Source organism: Melospiza melodia, chromosome 6, assembly GCF_035770615.1.
Source record: "Melospiza melodia melodia isolate bMelMel2 chromosome 6, bMelMel2.pri, whole genome shotgun sequence".
In the NCBI taxonomy this organism is placed as follows: Eukaryota; Metazoa; Chordata; class Aves; order Passeriformes; family Passerellidae; genus Melospiza; species Melospiza melodia.
This window is the reverse complement of record NC_086199.1, coordinates 12,369,581-12,388,493: the sequence shown is the minus strand read 5'-3', so window position 1 is coordinate 12,388,493 and position 18,913 is coordinate 12,369,581. Positions and strand designations below refer to the sequence as shown.

Below are 18,913 nucleotides of genomic sequence, written 5' to 3'. Positions count from 1 at the left end.
TGTGAATTAAACACAGATAGCAGTTTTGAGAGTTATGAGATTTTCTGATGGATTTCTGTGCTGAATTGCAGTGAAGTTTTATCTTATCAGATGGAAGTGCCCACTCCAATACATTAATATCCTTTCGTATTTGGAATGGATATATAAATAGATATCACATTGTGTGTGCAAATTAGTCACCATATTTGCACAGATTTTTATTTCAAAGAAATTAAAGGTCATTCTGACTCCATAGGGAATAAAGTTTGAATAAAGACAGAATAAAGACAGAGCTGCCTGTCCTTTAATGTCACTGGTTTCCTCAGGGAATGGTGCTTCATGTCCCCTGTCTCAGGGATGTGTGTGGATCCAGCTTCCCATGCCACCCCATCACTGCAGTCACCATCAGAGCTGTCTCTCCAAAAAATAAATAGGTAATGAAGGGAAATATGAAACAGAGAGATAAATAAAACTAAATAAAGAGTGATAAAAATTAAAACAGTGGGGTGATGCCCCCCAGTGCTCCAGCAGCAGCCCCTGGCCAACCTGCCCCTGGTTTTGTTGGTGGGTATGACACCAGGAGGTGTGGAACACCCCTTGGGTCAGCTGTGTCCCCCCCCAGCTCCCTGGTCACCCCCAGCCTGCTCACTGCTGGGGTGAGAGGCTTTGTGTGAGCACTGCTCAGCAGGAGCTAAAACATTCCTGTGTTATCAACACCATTTCCAGCACAAATCTGAAATACAGCCCCCTACTAACTGCTGGGGAGAAAGTTACCTGGACTGCAGCTGGAAGCAGCACAGCAGCCTTCTGCAAAGTGAGCACCCACACCAGGAGTGCAGAAAACGTTGGTGTATTTCTTCCTAAAAATCTACAGAACACCAACACAATATACAAACATACACATACACTGATTTTATTCATAGAATCACAGCTTGGGTGTGAAGGGACTTTGGGAAATCATCCCCCAGCAGCAGTCAGCCCCTCCCAGTCCAAATTCCAGCTGTTTATGTACTGATCACAATGCACTATGCTGCAGAGGAATATCCCTCTGGCCAGTCTGGATCAGCTGGCCTGGCTGTGCTCCCTCCTGGCTTCTTGTGCATCTCCTCGCTGGCAGAGGACAGAGAACTGGAAAGTCCTTGACTTAGAGTGAGCACTGCTCAGCAGCACCCAAAACACCTGTGTTAGCCACATTATGCTCATACTGAATCCAAAACACAGCACTTCACCAGCTACTATGGAGAGAATTATCCCAACTGAAGCCACAGCAGGGTCTTTTCCAACCTAAATGGTTCTGTGACTCTGTGACCTTTCCCTAGCTCTGTTTCCTCAAGCACCATTCAGCCTGACTTGAACACTTCCCATGCTGGGGCTGTGGATGCTCCAGGCGTCCCATCCCAGCATTAACTGAGAGCCCTGAGTGCTCAGTGCCAGGTACAGGAGCTGCTTTGCAGGATTGAGACCCACTCCTGCTCTGTGCCCAGTTCAGCCTCCTCCTCTTCTGCAGGATGATTCTCTGAGGAAGCATTTTGAGGGAAAAGCTATTTCATGCAGTACTTTGGTAAGGAAAGAAAATTTCTGTGAAGGAAGTGGATTTTCAGTTGTTGGACATCCCATCGAGAAGAATTATAAAAATATGAAAATAATGTTCAGCCAGAGGGCAATGGGATGTGCTGATGGTGTGAAATGGGCTTCATGGTATTTCAGTGAGAGGTTAGCTCTCACCAGGAAAATGTGCTAGTTAGAGAAGGAGATAAAATGCTCCCCTATCACCAAATGTGAGTTACTGTAGGATTTATGAACACGGTCAGGGCTGTTTTGGTTGTGACTGATGATAGTAAGTGACTGCTGTGACCCTGCTACTTCATAACATCTCTATTTAAAGTGTCAGTGTATCACTTTCTCATAATATTGTGAGTCTGTTCCCCCAAATTTCCTTGAGGTGTTATTCATGGCTGCTTTCACAGTTTTTCATCTCAGCTAAGATGATTGATTAAAAATAGAACAACTGTCTTAAAGGTATTCCATGGCTCAGTTCTTCCACTGAATTGCTCTTGCCTGATCTCCTACCCTTGCTATATATATATATTTGATCCTGGGAGGAGATGTGCTGCTGCCACCAGTATTTGTGACAGGGATGTAGCAAGGGAGTCTTCACCAGATGTTGAGGGAAAGTAACAGTGAGCTGGTAAGCCTGAACATACAGAGAAGAAACCTTATCATAATTATTCTTTTCCAGTGTAGCCTAGCATATATCTGGAATTATATATAATATAATATAATATAATATAATATAATATAATATAATATAATATAATATAATATAATATAATATAATATAATATGTAATATATGCCTATATAATGTATATAAATATATATAATATAATAGAATACAATGTAATATAATATCAAATATATATATATAAACTTCTACAGAATTGTTCATGCCAAGATTGCAAAAGATGGTCCATTTTAAAAATTTCTTTTAAGGGATCACCTCCAAAAGCAAACAAGTTTTGACAAAAGCTGCTCAGCAGGTGCCTTTGTATTTATGTATTAGAATACGGTGAAAAAAGCAAGCCAGTTATTAAATACAAAGTAGTGCTAGTCTCTAACAGAACATTTTAATAATATGTCATGTTGCTACAGAAGGTGTGAATATTTGGTGTCCCTGGTGCCCCTAGGTTTAAAAGGGTTCTATTTCAATTTTTTAGTACTACACATTACATTCTGCTCTCTCTTTGTGATGTGAACCTGTATTACTTTGGCCTAAAAGGTAAAAAGTAAATACCTGCCCAGCTGATGTCAGAGGTGAGGGAGTGACACCAGCAGCCCATCCTGCTGTTCAGAGACATCTCCACACCTCAGAACTGCTTTGCTAAAATGAGTAAAGACTTAATAAACCTTTCACATCTCACCAGCTAACAAAGTATTGCTGAAAATGACATCTGACCTGAGTGAGAGGTTCAGAAGAGCCTCTGTGTCCTGGTTTTGGTGTAGCTGCTCCTGTGGGACGCCACACTCTTTGCCATACCCCTGTGCCCATTCTCTGTGTGGCATGGGCACTTTCCTGACTTTCAAGAGGTACTACCCCCTGCAAAGTGGTATTTAAAGTTGAAACTGAGAAGTTTTGTGTCACATTGGTATTTCAAGCTCTGCTTAGCAAATCTTTGACAGCAGACAGGTGTGATTCACACTGTGGTGCCAGGGAGATGGGTGACATGGCTGTGGGTGAAGCCATCTCCTGCCTCAGGCTGGCACCTGAGCCCTGGATTTGTGGTCCAGGGGAGCTTGGTGCATTGCTGCTGTGTGAGCTGAGATGCAAACCAGCCTCAGGAGATGTGAAGTTTTGTGACAGATTTGAGGTGAGATCTCACTCTTTACCCAGAGTGTTCTTCATGCCATGGGATGTCCCTGGTCACACTGGGATTTGCTGGCTCTGTGTTTGGGTGCCAGCTTTTCCCCAGCATCTCATTTGAACACTGTGCCTGACTGCTTAAGTCAATGTCTCTCTTCACTTTCCCCTTAGGAAGCTTTTTATAAAATACCAGTTTATAAAATTCCAGTTTATAAAATTCCAGCTGGCTCAGCTCAAATCTTTTGGAAGAGGTGATTTGGGCTGCCATCAGCCCAAGTACTCACTGGAAGTAAAAAAATCATGTGAATAATGCTGCTTACAAAGCCCTCAGTGCTACCAGGCCCTGCCTTGAACAGCTGGTCTGGGTTTTTCAGTGCCACTTCTTCAAAATAAAAATAACTGCATGTAGCCCTCTGCTGCTTATATCTTTAAGCTATTATTTTTTTAATGTAGTAATGATAATTATTAATTAGACATCTACATGGCTGCTAAAGCAGATATCAGTACTTTAACTGGGTGGATTTAAAGAGGGAATCACAGAAGGACAGAACCACAGACTAGATAAGGTTGGAAGAGACCACAGTGGAATAAAATATTTGTACATCCAGAAGAAGTTAGTTAACGTTAATACTGAGTAGTTGCACTGTGGCCAGAAATAAAATTTCAATTTTTTTATTCATGTGTGAATCTCAGTTGCTCACAGGTCTGCTCCTCTTCCATGGCCTTGGCACAATGCACTGACTTTGTGCAGTCACCTATGATTTACACATTTGGTGGATGCCCAGTCTGTTGAGATGTTTATAAAATACAATTTATTCCTACTGAAGAGTGAGGGTAGGATGTGAGATGATCATAGCATGAAAGTTTTTCTTCTGAATGACCTGAGTTAAAGCTTCTTGCATGAGAGGCTTTCTCCTCTTGCTAACTCAGCTGATCTGTCTGGTCACCTCCACATTTCTCTGGCAGTTGAGCTACATGAAGAGATTCATAGAGCCATTAAAAAATGAATTTCAGCATACAAGAAGGCAGGTGTGCAAGTGCACCTATATTTTGTTTTATTTTCCAGTTGTAAAGTGTGGGATTTATGCTTATTTCTCTTCTTTTTTTCTCCTGAGAAGATCCAGACAAAGGTATGGTATATTTCAGCAAAGAGGATTGGTGGTGGTTTGTTGTGCCATCTTAGAACAAGTGCATATTGCAAGTTTAATGGGGCAAGTTGGATTTGATAATTGGTTTATTAGGATATTATATTTTTGTAGCAAGCAGGCAGCAGAGCTGCTGTGGCTCCAGCAGAATTTTGTGGTGCTTTCAGGAGAAGTGGGGATCTTTAGTCCATGGAACCATGTAAAGCAAGCTTGGTCATGTATGTGTAGAGCATTGGTTAAGTGTGTGTCAGGTTTTATGGGATGGAGTGACAAGCTGCTGACAGGACTAGCAGGAGGATGGGGCACTTTCCTTGCTTTTTTGTCCTTTGTGTCCTTGTTTCTCGGGGTCTCTAGCTTATCAGAGTGACCCCGAGATAAGTTAAAGTCTCTTTTCCCAGCCCGGCGGTCGAAGAAGGAGTCAGGGCTCTTCATTTCTTGGTCTCAAGGTTATTTATTGTATCTTATCTATAAAACTCTTTCTCCTGTCCTGCTGAGGTCAGCTCAGCGTGACACTCAGAGGCACTCTGCCCACCTCAGAGGTGGTGTTATCTTTTTATACTAAAAACTGTGTATGCAGTGTTTACAATCACTTCCCAATACCTATCACCTATCTTAGACAGTGAGGTTCTACTCTAAACCAATCTAAAAGTGCCAACATCACAGCAGAAGATGGAGGCCAAGAGGAAGGAGAAAGGCTGGACATGCCCAGATCCCTCCATCTTGCCCCCTGAACCCCCATTCTAAAAACCCCAAAAAATCTATTTTTTCGCCCCATGATAAATTCACTATTATTCTGCTTAATATGTCGTGGCTTGCTGATCTTCATCTAAGGTTGGTAACGTGCTCCACTGGTCATAATCAAAACCACAGGTGTTTTGGGCTCGGTGCCAGGGTCTCTGGGCCCCCTGGCAGGGGTCTGGGCAGTCCAGGACAGCCAGAGGGATGTTCTGAATTCCAACACTTGTTCTCATTCCAGTTGGACAGAAGTCCATCCAGCAGTGAGCAGGTGATGGCTGTGCAGCCATTTGAGAAGGCCTGAGCAGCTCAGCCCTTTGTGCTGCCTCAGGGAGTGAAATGTGTTCCATGTCCTTCAAAACCTGTCTGCCCTTTTTACAGCCTGTGAGTGCTGGCTCTCTGTCTGCCCCTGGCTGGTCAGAGTGTGCATCCAAAAATCTGTCTCTGTTGGTCTCAGAAGGAAACCAAAGTGCCTGCCCTATGGGCTGTCCTGATTTTTCATTGTTGCAATTGTTTTGGGTTTTTTTATTTGTTGTGGAAAAGGTAAGCGAAGTACATCAGCTAGTCAGGTACCAGAAATGTGTGCAGCTGGTCCACATCAAACCTTTTCAATGAGGAAAGGATAGGTTTTGGTTTCCAGTCTTTCAGTTCAATCATCCTAAAAGCACTGCACGAAACACTAGATATTTCAGAAAAAAATACAACATTTAAATTGGTTTATTACTCTGCCAAGATTTATTTGAATAAAAATTCACACTTGGAGAAGGGCTTGGAGGGGAAGGAAGCATAAATTAATTTGCTAAGTGATACTAGAAAATTCCTTGTGAACTGTAAAGATCCTGATGGAAAAAAAATTCCTGTTTTCATTTCATCCTTTTTTAGGACACTAAGAGATGGCAGGTGGAGAAAGTCTGACAGAACACCTTGTGCATTGGCACAGAAGCAGCATAAAGTCTTTCACATATCCATATTCTGAAAATTAATTATTTTCAACTGTTAGAGTGGGAACACAATATAATGATTCCTGCAGGTCTGCTGCCACAATGCACCAGTTCTGTGTGTCCCCTGCAGCCCAGGCTCAGCCTGCAGTGATGGTGCTTGGCCATGGCCAGTCCAGATGTCAGAAGTGATGGCTCAGAGTTTATGTTTGAGCATGTGCTTGTCCAGCTGGGATCCCAAGTGGCATTGCAGTGCTGCAGTGCAGAAGGACAAAGCGCTGGCATCAGGAGGCTGGAGAGGACTCACTGAGGTGCCAATTTCTGTCCCAAATTCCCTGAACCCCCAGGGCAGGAAGGAGACAAGCCTTGTGTCCAGCAGGTCTGTCCAGCACACTCCTGCCATGGGCTGTGCCATTTGGGTCACAGTTGCATTATCACAGGTAAGAGGAAGTTTATGAAAGTGTTTAATTTGAAGTGAAATTGTAGCCTCAGCAGTTGGGTTTTGCTGAGGAGAGTGTGATCTCTGACAGGGAGAGACCTTTATCATCAAGGGAACTTCTGATCCTGCCTTTCCTTGTCGTTCAATATTCCTTGTCATTCCCATCTCCAGTCAAAGGCACCCTTGTTTATTCTTCAGGATGTCAAGCTCCAGCATGACAGCTCTGTGCAGTGTGTTTATCCACCAGGAGGGAAGGCCTCCAGGAGGGATGCCCTTGAGAGAGAGCTGAGTGCAGCCACAGCTCCCACTCCAGCACCCAGGCTCTCTCTCCAGTGCAACCCCTCACCCATCCTGTTGTCGCCCTCAGTTAATGGCTCTGGCAGCAGACAGCTATGACTCAGTCACCACTTTGTTCCTTACTTTCCCTCTGGCCATAGACCTGAGAACAACATCTTTTTTTTTTTTTTTTTTTTTTTTGCCTTTTCATCCTACATGTCCAGATGTATTGACTCTTTCTTCTTTTGCTGTCCCTGAGTCAGAGTCTTTCTCACGAACCCTCTCTGAGCTCTTGCAGGGCTGCTTGGGGGGTCCAGGGCTGGGCTCCAGCAATGCCAGTGACACATCCAGGCAGCTCCCAGGCAGCCCAAATCCGTGCAGCATCATCACCTGCTCGTGGAGGTGGTGGATGCCTGCTGCCTTGGCTGTCACCAGTCTTGGCCCTAGAGCCTGTGTCCCTTCCATGAGCAGGCAGGTGCTTACCTCACCCTCAGTTCACCTCCAAACAGGCAGCAATGTTACCCACAGTCAGCTGGGAGGACCTGCAAGGGGAGTGGTGCAGGGCAAGAAGGTCCCTCTGCCATTTCACCCTGGCAGCTGCTCCCCAGCTTCTGCCCTTTTCCTAATATTCCTAGTTTTCCCTCATCTTTCCTAATTTGGGGAATTGGAAAGGAGTACAACACACTTTGGTGTCTTAAGCGTTGCTGTTTTGGACACAAACTCAAAGCATGGCAGCCCATGCCATGAGATGCCTCCCTTAGAGGAAGGAGGTTTGCTCTCTGCTACTCCCCATAGCACACACATTTTCAACAGGTAAAACAGGTGTGGAGCAGCCAGCTGCTCCCAGAGTTAAATCCCTGTGCTGTGGAGAGTGGGCACTCCTCACAGAGCATGAGCTGACCCCTGTGGAGTGATGTGAATAATGTCTCAACCAGAGTGGATGACAGGTTTGTTCTTTGTGCCTGATCCTGTTTTCAATTGGGAGTTTATACTGGAAAAGAGTTTCAGGATTTGTCTGATGTGTGACTGTATGTAAATTTCTATGGTAACCATCACATTTCATGTGCTCAGGGCATTTTCCTAAATTCTGCAAGAAGCTGTGGCTCTGTTTATTTATGCAGCTCAAAGTCAAGTTTCATTAAGCCACTGGCTGTTTTGGTTTTTCACTCTCCTTTCCTTTTCTTACCACCATCCATTTTAGCTCTGCATTTTTCTTTTCCTTTCCAAATACAAGTGTTGTTTTGAAACTCAGGCCCTTGTCTGTACCAAACCTGCCCTTTTAATTACAAGAGAAATCACAACTTAGAACAACTCTTCCTTGACACAGAACGAGTAGCACTGGAGGAGTTGCCATCATTTAGCTCAATTAACCTCACTTGGAAATTTTGAAGTCTGCAGTGTCCAAGGCCAAAGTTCCTGAGTTCTCACAGTCTCCTGAAATTATTTATTATTTAATGAACATAAATCTTCTGGCTTGGACTATTTTGCTGTAGTGTGTAGAATAGCATTGTGTCTTTTAGAGGCTTGGTGCTGTGGAGAATTTTAATACTAAGTCAGCATCCTACTTCTGCTTTTTGGTTCCTTGTTTCATACAAGGTCATCTGTTACAGCAGAGCTCAAATTCAGACAAGCACTTAGGAGATTATTAAGTATACTTAGGTATTAAATGTGAATTATCTTTGAAATAACGACCTTAATTAAGACTTAGAAGCTGCTTAGTGGACCCCAAGCCATTAATAGAGAAGTCGTTTTGCAATAAAAACCATGGCCAGATGAAGTTCCTTTATTTGCTCTCCATATGTTGTGGACAGTGATACCTGCTTCCCTAATTTCCTCAGTGTCTTCAGGCAGAGTTATTTAGGGATCTGTGGAGAACATCTAGTCCAAGCACCTATTTAAAGCAGGGCTAAATTCAAAATTTGGTCAAGTTCCTCCGTGCCTTGATCCAGTGAGCCTTGAGAATCGCCAAGGATGGAAACCTCCCCACGTGACCAGACCCTTGTTCCAGGGTGCCTTTCCCATCATGAACCAGTCAGGTGCTGGTGGCATAGTGAGATTGGTCCTCAGCCTTCCTTTCTCTGAGCCAAACAGGATGACTCCCCCAGGCCCTTCCTCATGTGCCATTTGCAGCCTCCAGTCATCTTCATCCCCCTCCGGTGGATCACAGAATCACAGAATCATGAAATCATGAAATGGTTTGGGTTGAAGCAGACTTTAAAGATCATCCAGTTCCAACCCTCCTGTCATAGGAGAGACACCTTCCTCTAGACCAGGTGGCTTGGACCCCATCCCGCTTGGCCTTGAACACTTCCAGGGATGGAGCATCCACAACTTCTCTGGGCAACCTGTGCCAGGGCCTCACCACCCTCACAGTAAAGAATGTCCTCCCAATATCTAATCTAAACCTTCACCTTAAAGCCCTTCCCTTGTCCTATCACTACATACCCTTGTAAAACGTCCCTATTTCTTGTAGGCTCATTTTAGAAGGTGCTATAAAGTTTCCCCAGAGCCTTCTCTTCTCCAGGCTAAACAACCCAAACTCTCTCAAAGTGTATTTCTGATCGTCGTTGAGGCCTTCCTCTGCTCTCATCCCAACAGGTCGATGTTTTCCATGTGCTGAGAGCTCCAGGGCTGGCACAGTATTCCAGGTGCAATCTCACAAGGGCAGAGTAGAGGGGAGGAATCCTCTCCCTTGATCATGGCACTGTGTCAATAGTTTTCTTGCTGAGTTGGGTAGGCATGCCCTAAAGAGATGAAGGAAATGGAATTATTGCTCCATGAACAATAACTTTTCTTTTAATTTCAGCTGTGTACTCTAGCTCCCAATCACTGCTGTGCTGAGAGTGTGGAGTGTGAAGAGTAAAAAGTCCAGTGTCTTAATCTAAGAAGAGTTGTGACACTGGGAAAACTGTATTTCCCAAAGAATCTGTGAAGCAGAGCGTTCCTTTTTCCCTGCTCACTGTAAAAGTGTTGATGATTATGTGCTGAGAGTACTGAATTTCACAGCATTGTGTGATTCATGGATTACATGCAGACTGAAAACGTATTTTTATGACAACAATCCTAGATTTTGTCTAATTTCACCTTAAGTCAGTAGAGGATTTGCATTGACTTCTCTTGAGTTTTTTTTGTGATGTGTCTGACATTATTGTATTGAGTTGATGGTTATTTTTTTATGTAGCAATGGAGCTTTAGCTAAGAAATGTCAGATTTGTTTATTTCTTTCATCATTGACATTTTCTATTCATTAATGATACATCTAAACTAGAGAAATAGAAAGGAGAGTGAATTGTATTGCTAAAAAAAGTTGGTTTAGCTACCAGGAATATGCCAACATGTCTGCAAACTCTGGTTAAATTCAGTAAGTAATTGAGCTTATCTCCTCATGCACAGGATACTATTATTAGCAAAGCATTTAATTAGCTGTCTGTTGCATTAGAGCTGAAAGCCAAACACCTCCTCTGGCATTTCCCAAGAAGTCTGTCTCTAGTTCTCAGAGCAACACTTTTAAGATTGCATGTGGCTGAATAAGATTTTGCTGCAGGAAGCTTTATGATAAACTTACTGGTATTATTATTGCCAGCCTAAACAAAAGCCATTTTTGAAATTTCCTAAGGCAAAATTATGCTGATTTGGCTTCATCTATGAAAGAAAGGGTCTAGAAAATGGCCCAAGAAGGTGCAAGTGTAATATAAACCTTCAGGATACTTTAAATTGTCCAATATCAATTGTCCTGCCCCTGCTGTGGTGCAGCTCATGAATGAAAGAGGGGCTTAAGAAAAGGCTCCTGAGGAGCATCCTCCAGGTATTAGAAACATTCCAGCTAGAATTAAGCTGCATGGCAAGGAGGACGTGTGGTGGAACTGATAGAGGAGGTGCTGCCTTGAACACACATCAGGAATGTGCTCCTGACTCTTTGCAATTCCAGGAGAGACAGCGAGCTGGCAGCTCTTGTGCAGAGCTCAGCACTTTCAGAATTGGGTCCACGTGCCACTGGAAACCTGTCACCCCAAATCAGGCAGCCACATGGCCATTAAACAAGGTGTGTTAACCATGGCATTCTTCCATGAGATAAAAGCAAAGATTTTGGTAGAGACAGGAATTCTGCTCTGGTTGCAAAAGCACCCCGCCAGTGCTAGTGGGTTTTTGTTTTCACTGAGCCATCTGTGGTGTATTTTGTGTGTCTGTCTCACAGATGAAGGCTCAGGACACTGCAGGGCTCAGGGTTAGCAGTGCTCCTCTTCCTCCCCATCTGGCTGATGGGGGATCTCAGCTTGTGGAGTAAGGCTGGAGGGTGTCCCTGCCTCACTAAGGGACTCCCATCATTAGGAGATTGAGAGTTACCTGCCTAGATTAGGATCTGTCCAGGACTGGGAGTAACTCCATTCATGCATTTGTCAGCACTTGGCAAACAGCAACAAAAAACAAAATCAAGGCATTATTGACAGTATCCCACAAGTAAAATTAATACAGATAAAAATGTTTATTTTTATAATCTTTTCTCATAAATTAGCCAGAGTAACTGGCTTAATATTAATTAGCCCTATAGACCCACATATATCCATATATATTAGTAAACTGCTTTTATTCAATAGCATGGTAACACAACTTGTAAGAGAAAATATGAAAACTGAAATTCATTAGGGAAACATTTTGCACTGCAATTAGATCTGATGCTGCTCAATGTGGGTTTTCAATTTGTTTAATTCACACTGATGTGCAGACAAGGCTGCAGAGCAAGGAAAAGAGAAGCGTACATTTAATATTATCTACTTTGCTTGTTCGTGCATACTTCAGCAAAGCCTTGGTGCCATACAATTTCAGATTCTTTCTGTGTGTCCCTAATCAAATATTCATGGTGGCATTCACACTTACAGAGAGGATTCTGAACCTACCTTGAAGTAAACACAGGGAATAAGGCATATGTTCAGTCCAAACTTTGTTCCTGCTCATGCACATAAGAGCTCTAGCAACAGCTACAACCAGTTACATGTGTGAAAATCAGACAGATGCTTCTTAGGCACAACACTAGCAGTGTGAACCTGTTGGGCTCTCTAGGACTGAGACACAGAACACCATGAACATGTGCAGTCCTCATTTCCCATTTCAGCTAGGGAATGGGAAAATGTATTTAGCCAGGAGGACAGATCCACACAGAAAACAATCTTCTAGATCCAGTTTAGCAGGAAATTATGTCTATTGGGTTCAATGGAGTAACATTTAGGTTCCAGCTGAGGGGCTGCTCTTCAATAACAGCTTTCACTCTTCATTTCTAATCGGGGAAGAAGTACAAAAGCAATTATCTTAAGATAAACTATAAACATTTAATTCTGCTTATTTCATTATTAAGGAGTAGTAAATTTCATTAATATTACCTTCCACATTAATAAAACTAAAATTTTATTAATATATTAATAGGATTTTTTGACAGTGAAATAGAAGAATATATTTTGGTGTACATCAAAATAACTTCAAAAAGTATGAGTGTTGGAGCATAAGTCATTTCTAAAAAAATCTTTATGACATCTGTCAAAGTTATTTAGCTCCCTAACTTTGCCTGTGTTGAGCACTTAAGTCTTACTCGTACAATCATTTTCATGTTTGGTTCCTATATAGGTTGCTACTGTAAAAAGAAGTAAATTTTCTGGTGCTGTGTATTATTTATGCAGCGTCCTAAGTAGAAAGAAAGAAAACTGACAACATCCAACCTTACCTTCATTTTAATTCCTTGGGAAGGATGTTTCGTTATTTTCCCCCTCTTTGAAGTACCAGGTCTCTGAAATCTCTTTTTAATGATACAGAAGCAAAATAAATAAATCAGCAGAGGAAGGAGTCAGCGTGCAGAATTCGAGGAACACGAGACATTTTGAGGCCGTGCCGTGCAGGGGGATGGGAGCAGGGGAGGCTGTGTGTGCTGGCTCCTGCTGCTGGCTGGGCTTCAGCAGCCAGGCAGGAGTTTCTCTCATTGTCAGGGAAGCAGCTGTTCTGGCAGATGATCGTGCTGAATTTCAGGTCATTTGATAACTAGGGCAGGCAGCCGTGGTCTGCAGTTCAGCTTGGGTGACACTTAAGAACTTCGCCAGCATGGCACAGAATTGCTCACGTTTTTGGGGTGCCCAGGTGGGCTCTGGGGGTGTTCAGCCAGGTCCCACCCCCGGCAGCCAGACAGCAAGCCCTGGCTCCTGTCTGTCACTTCAGCATGCAGGAGGAGTGTGGGACATTGCTAGATTTTCAGCTTTGTGATGAATGGCGTTCCGAGTGGTTCTTATTTAGGCTATCACTTAAATCTGCTGGTAGGCTCTGCTTGGTCATCAGTGTGAATTGTGGGGCTGGCTTCCAGACTTGGAAGAAATGCTTATACCTGTGTCAGGGAACAGCAAGGAAAGCTTCCTAAATCCTTAGTGGCTTGGCAATACCTGAGAGAAAACTTATGGGGAGAGGGGAGCCCTTAGAAAGCCATAAAGAGGAGCAGTCCAATCGTGCTCCTTTGTCAAGCTGCTCGAAAGAAAAGTGGCAAGGCTTGCTCAGGGCCAGGGGAAGGATTAATATAACATTCTGGGGAAAGCAGCTGGAAATATCACGGTTATTTTCTCAGCTTGGCGAGCTTTTAAGCTTTAATGTATTCCCAGAAGAGTCAAGCAGATCTTTGGTGTAAAGAAGCCCATAAGCAATTCTGTTGGATTCCTAGAACTTTAGAGCCAGAAGAGATCATTAAAGCCATCCACTGTACCCTCTGTGTTCAAAGCTTTGGGATTCTGAACACAAATCCTTTACCAAGTGAAGGCTTACTTTAGAAAGCCACTGTCTTGGGGTAATAACTTCATGTGACAGTGACAACTTCATGTGATGTAATAACTTCACGTGACTTCCCCAGGTAAGTTTGCCCAACTGGCTCGTTACCCTCACTGGTTAAAAAATACTGTGTTTGAAAGGATACAGCTTGCTCTGAATACATCAAGCTGCCTTGCTGATGCTGATACCCAAACCAGACTGTCCAGTCACCTCAGCCCTGGGTGCAGTGGGGCCAACCTCCAATCCACCTGGGACACAGGCACTGAGCAGGCCTAAAGGAGGATGCTGGGGAGCTGAAACACCACTGGTATAAGAAATGTGGGAATAAAGGCAGGACTGCAATAGATTTTAAGAAACAACCTTAAAGATACTTTTTGGTCTGAAAAAAGGCTGGTTTTAATGCAACTTAGAAGGTTGCATCTGCCCTCTCTCCACCAAAGCTTCTCATAGCATTCTGAAAAGCATCTACAATTTGAAATGCTAAAAAAAAATTAAGGAGAAGAAAGAGCAGGGATTTAGGTATTTTGGCAGAGAGCAGGCTGCTAAAGGTGCCTGTCATATTAGAGGTGTCAGCTTAGACTTGTTTTCTGTGTTTCAAAGTGAGTACACCCTCTAAGGCAAACCAGCTATTTTTAACTCTCATTCTAGGAAGTCCTTTTTCTCTATAGTGGGAGAAAAGATACGTGCTCTGTGTCACAGTTGTCTCACAACCACACTTACCTCACCAGCCTCCTTTCAGTAATGAGACAGATAACAGGGCAGAAAGCTGGTCAGCAAACTCAGTGATGAACAAACCTCCACTCCTCACTGGGGGGATGAATGGGGAGGGGGAAGGCCTGTCTGGTTTATCAGGAGAGGTCCCATTCTGGGAGGTGAGGCAGAGCCTGACAGGCGTCTGTTTGTCACTGCAAGGAGCATTTGCCCACTGTGCCCCTGCAAGGCTTTTCTGGCACACCCAAGGTGAGTCACAGCCATGAGCAGAGTGCTGAGCCAAGCTGCAGTGGCGTTGGGCTTTCCAAACCCTCCCTGAGTCTGTGGGTAAGTTGGTAGAGTTTATGGCTCAGCCTCTTGGGATTGGACTCATCCCAGCTGTATTTATAGCACTGAGTCTCAGCCAGGCTTCCCCTGTAATCAGTGGAGAGACACACTGAGGCCAGGGAGGATTCATCCCTCCCCTAGACTGGTGCTGATAACTGAGGAGGGTGGTGTTGCAGCTGGAAGTTTGCAAAGCTGAAGTAGTTTGAGTTGTGCCTGTTAGCCTGTTCACAGGAATTTGGGGCTTTTACTTAGGTCTCAGGCTTTCTGCATCAGAGAAGTTATCATGGTTTCCCAAGAAGTGCCTGTTCCTACTCTCAGGCAGCAGAATGCATTTTCAAGTGAATCACAGTCAATTTGAAAGTATAAATTAATTAAAGTCAAGCCCTCTGAGAAGTATCAAATGCATGCCTGCACTTCCTTTAAACCAAATTGTTCTAACAGCAGTGTAGCAGACTTCAAATTTCCCCATCAGTTAAATTGATTGGTGTTTTTTTTTTGTTTGTTTGTTTTTGGTTTTTGTTTTGTTTTGTTTTTTTTTTTGCAGAAGGCAATTTAGAAAGCAATATTCTGTAATATAGGTATGTTGCTAGTGACTATTTAATTGTTACCATACTACAGGCTACTGGCAGACAGCAGCTTAAGTAACTTATAAGTGGGGCAACTGTCATGAGAAATGGCTTACCAGCCTTCATCTTTCCTTTATCTGTGCAGCTATTTTGCTCTTAGCAGTGCCCTGCAAAGAAAAGATTTGCAAAGTGTAAGCATGTCTTTTAAATATTGTTTAATGTAGTACTACAAACACTGACATGATTTAATCAGAGCATATTACTAGAGAATGGCATCAGTATAGGATGCTCCAATGCAGGTAATTTTCTGGTAACTGTAATTTTTACTTGAGTTGACAGGGTTTTTCTGGGCTTAGCCTGTGAGACTTGAATTTGCCTGGAATGTTTCTTGCTCTCTGTTTCTTGGCAGAAACTTTCAGTCTTGCATCCCATTTAAAATTGTTTGTAACTGGAAATATGTGTTAGGGGCTAGTTCTGAAATAGATTATTGGATGCTTATCATCCATTGGATTAATAGATGCTGTGCCAGCTGAGTCTTCTCACTGCCATGGGTGAGTCTTGATTCAGGCACCTGAGTGTGGGCTGGCCATGAAAGAACTGAAGGTTCCACCCTCTGTTCCTGGGTTGGTCTCGCTGAGTTCTCCTTGGCACAGTACCCAGGGGTCGTTAGGAACTGATGGTGGGAATGGAGGTTGAGAGCAGAAAGGACAATATAAAAAATTAAGGCTGGTTCAGTATAAACATCTTCTGCAGGTTTAACAAAACATTTGACACTGACTTTTAACAACAGAAATGAGTTTCCATCTTAAGAACAACAAAGATGTGGTCAGTGGCACGAGAATGGCTTTTTTAATATATTTTGTCTGGCTGAGGAACTTAAAAGCTCATTGTTCTCCTTCTTGAGTGTTTTCCAGAATTTTCTAAAGTACAAACCTTCTCATGGTGCCAATTGATAAAGACTCTACTAAAATGAAACCAAGCCCTTGATTAATTTCATAATGTTATTTCAGTTTTGGCACAGCCTCTGGGTTCTTAGCTGTCTAATGTGCTATTAAGTGCCTTCTCAAGCATGGATAATAGATATTAGGAATAGAAAAGGAAAGCAACCTTTTCAATTAAGGACAAAATGTACAGAAAGTAAAATGACATGAGTTGTATCAGCTGCATATTGGCTCATACGTGCACAGTCTCCAGATACAATCAGTAGGTGCTCAACCAGATAATTACAGCCTTCCTGCAAAAGGCTTCATGTAGGAGAGTCGCCTGCCTGCCTGCTACCGCTTGCAGGATCAGAGCTGTCCTTTATTTTCACTGCTGCAGATTGCGGAATTACTGTTTTCCAGCTTCTGTTTAAAAAAGAAGCATTTTTCTAGCACATCTTCCAGCAGGCTGCTGCACCAGGTAAGTGCTGGACATCAAGAGGGATTTGTCAGCCTTTTTGTCAGTAATTATTTATATTTGTCAAAATGCAATTTTCACAATTGATTTCCTGTAGCAAGGATTAGAGGAGCAGTTTGTTTGGGGAGTGCTTGCCTTCCAGCCAGCTGGTATTGCTTCATGCTCAAATTGAGGTCAAGAGTTTTTATATACAGGAGTAAGAGGTGGTCAATTGAAGTGTTACTTAAAATCTCTTCAGGTGCACAGACTCTGCAAGTGCTCCTCTTTCAGGAAATCATCTGTTCTGCCACAGGCAAGCTGGGCTGTAACCTTTGTGAAGGTCAATTAATGCTAGTAAGAAATTACAGGATTTCTGGGGGCAGGGTTGTGCCCAGTGCTGCATGACAGAGTACCCCTTTAAAATGACTTGCATGCAGCTGGTGGCACCTGTACCACAATTTAGGAATCCCAGTGCAGGTGTAATAAAAGTATTTTCACAATGTGTTTGGCCACATCAGATTTCCCCCCCCCCCAAACTTGGACCAACACTGATGGTGTACAGCAAGTCATAACTTTGTTTATCCAGAGTAGAAGCAGAAGTGGTGGCTCATGTCATACTGACTGGGGCAACTGCCTTCTTTACTTATTTTTTCCTGTGGGCCATGCTGCTGTTTCCACTTAAAAGGAGTCTTGCTGGTGGGATTGTGGAGACCAGTCTTTATTTCAGAATCAGAAGAGGTGGTGGAGTCTCTGAGAGAGCCTCTTCCCAACCATATGAGCTCCTGCTCTGCCATTTACTCAGCACATAGTGGCCCTTGTTGTGTTTGAATGAACTATTGAGAAATCCTGTGTCAGTTTTAGGGAGGAGGGTGGGGCTGGGGTGGAAGCAGAGTTGTCACACCCACTCACTGCTTTTCTGGCTCCATGGCACACTGTTGGCAAGGAGTTTGCTGTGCAGGTGGTAAGTCTGCCCAAGGATCTGTAGGGATTTGTTAATCTCCGTTAGATCAGTTTGAGAGTCTCTGAGATGCTGTTTGGCCTTGAAGGATGTTTCTTAGCTTTTTATTTGTCATGACCGTATTTAACCCTGTAGAAACCACAATCTCACTGTGTAAGAAAATAAATAATAAAGAAAATATCGGGTAACATAGTCTCAGCCAAATAAGTGACTGAAAGAGTTAGATGCATCCTTAGGACGGAATTAAGTTGTACATCTCTGGGTTTACAGATTCTGTCGTTAGTTTGATACAGTGTTTTAAATTGCCTACATTTGTGTAATAGTTTTCTTTTGAGAGAGCAGGTGATTCCAATGGTATTGCAGGATAAGTGAGCACTTTGGAGAGCTTAGCTGATATTTTACATCAGCCAGATGCTTCCCTTCAGTCCTTCAGTATGAGATACAGGAAGAAAGCACAGGAGAACAAAGAGGATTTGAAGTGCCCTCAAAACTGAGAATGAAATGGTTTGAATCTGATACTATGTATTCTAAGAAATCTGGAGACCTGAATATAAAACATGGCCTACAATTTTACGATTTTAATGCCATTTTTGTTCATTTAAATACATTCCTGAATCTTCTTACATTCTCAGAATGTAATTACATAAAGCCATTGTCATTTATGGCTGTGAGACCCTGAACTTACACTCAGGTTTGAATTTAATACTCCTGTTTCTGGTGTGCCTCTGTTGGCTTTATAACCCAGCAAGCAGGAAACAATGAGCATGTACAGGTAGAGTTCGCACCATCTGTGTGCCATAGTGAAAAAGATAGTTTGCTTTTAACAGAGTTTTTTTTGCTGTCTCAGATATTGATTGGTTAATGCTTGTTGTGCTCCATCTGATAGTGGGGAATACCTGAGAGGTATTGATATTGTAGACTTAAAACGGGACATCAATAATTCATAGCAGCAAACATTAGAAAACATATGATAAGCAGCTTTGCTATTAGAGTATCTACATATCAGTCTTTCTGAGAATGTTGTGGGAGGCAGGTACAGGGAGTGAGCAACTACTCAGTTATGATGAGTAAGTATTGTCTGAGAAGGATAGGAGTGGCTCTGATACATTGCTCATTATGAACTTATTCCACCTGGGTTTCACCTGGTGTAACCATAGGTAACTTATAAAAACTTGGAATTTTTATTCAGCATGTTCTAAAAGTCAGATATGAGATAAAAGACTTAGCTGCTGAGTTCAGTGGGTCAAAATACCAATTGATCTACACCAGAGTAGTGTCACTGGAGCTATGGAGATACATCCCCTAAACCA

General features: G+C 42.9%; 1 protein-coding gene and 1 long non-coding RNA gene across 9 annotated transcripts in view; one reads left to right on the top strand and one right to left on the bottom strand.

The window, feature by feature from the left end:
* The window catches only part of EVL (Enah/Vasp-like), a 144,775-nt gene that overhangs the window by 98,279 nt on the left and 27,583 nt on the right, over positions 1–18,913 (top strand). The gene's annotated exons all lie outside the window — the stretch shown is intronic.
* Positions 5,932–12,926, bottom strand: LOC134420146 (uncharacterized). Of its 2 annotated transcripts, none has more exons than XR_010028267.1 (3): positions 12,586–12,926; positions 11,768–12,144; positions 5,932–9,616 (listed from the first exon to the last, which is right to left on the bottom strand). It is a non-coding gene; the product is annotated as an uncharacterized LOC134420146 (long non-coding RNA). The 2 variants fall into 2 exon arrangements; XR_010028266.1 differs by lacking the exon at positions 5,932–9,616 and adding an exon at positions 11,220–11,275.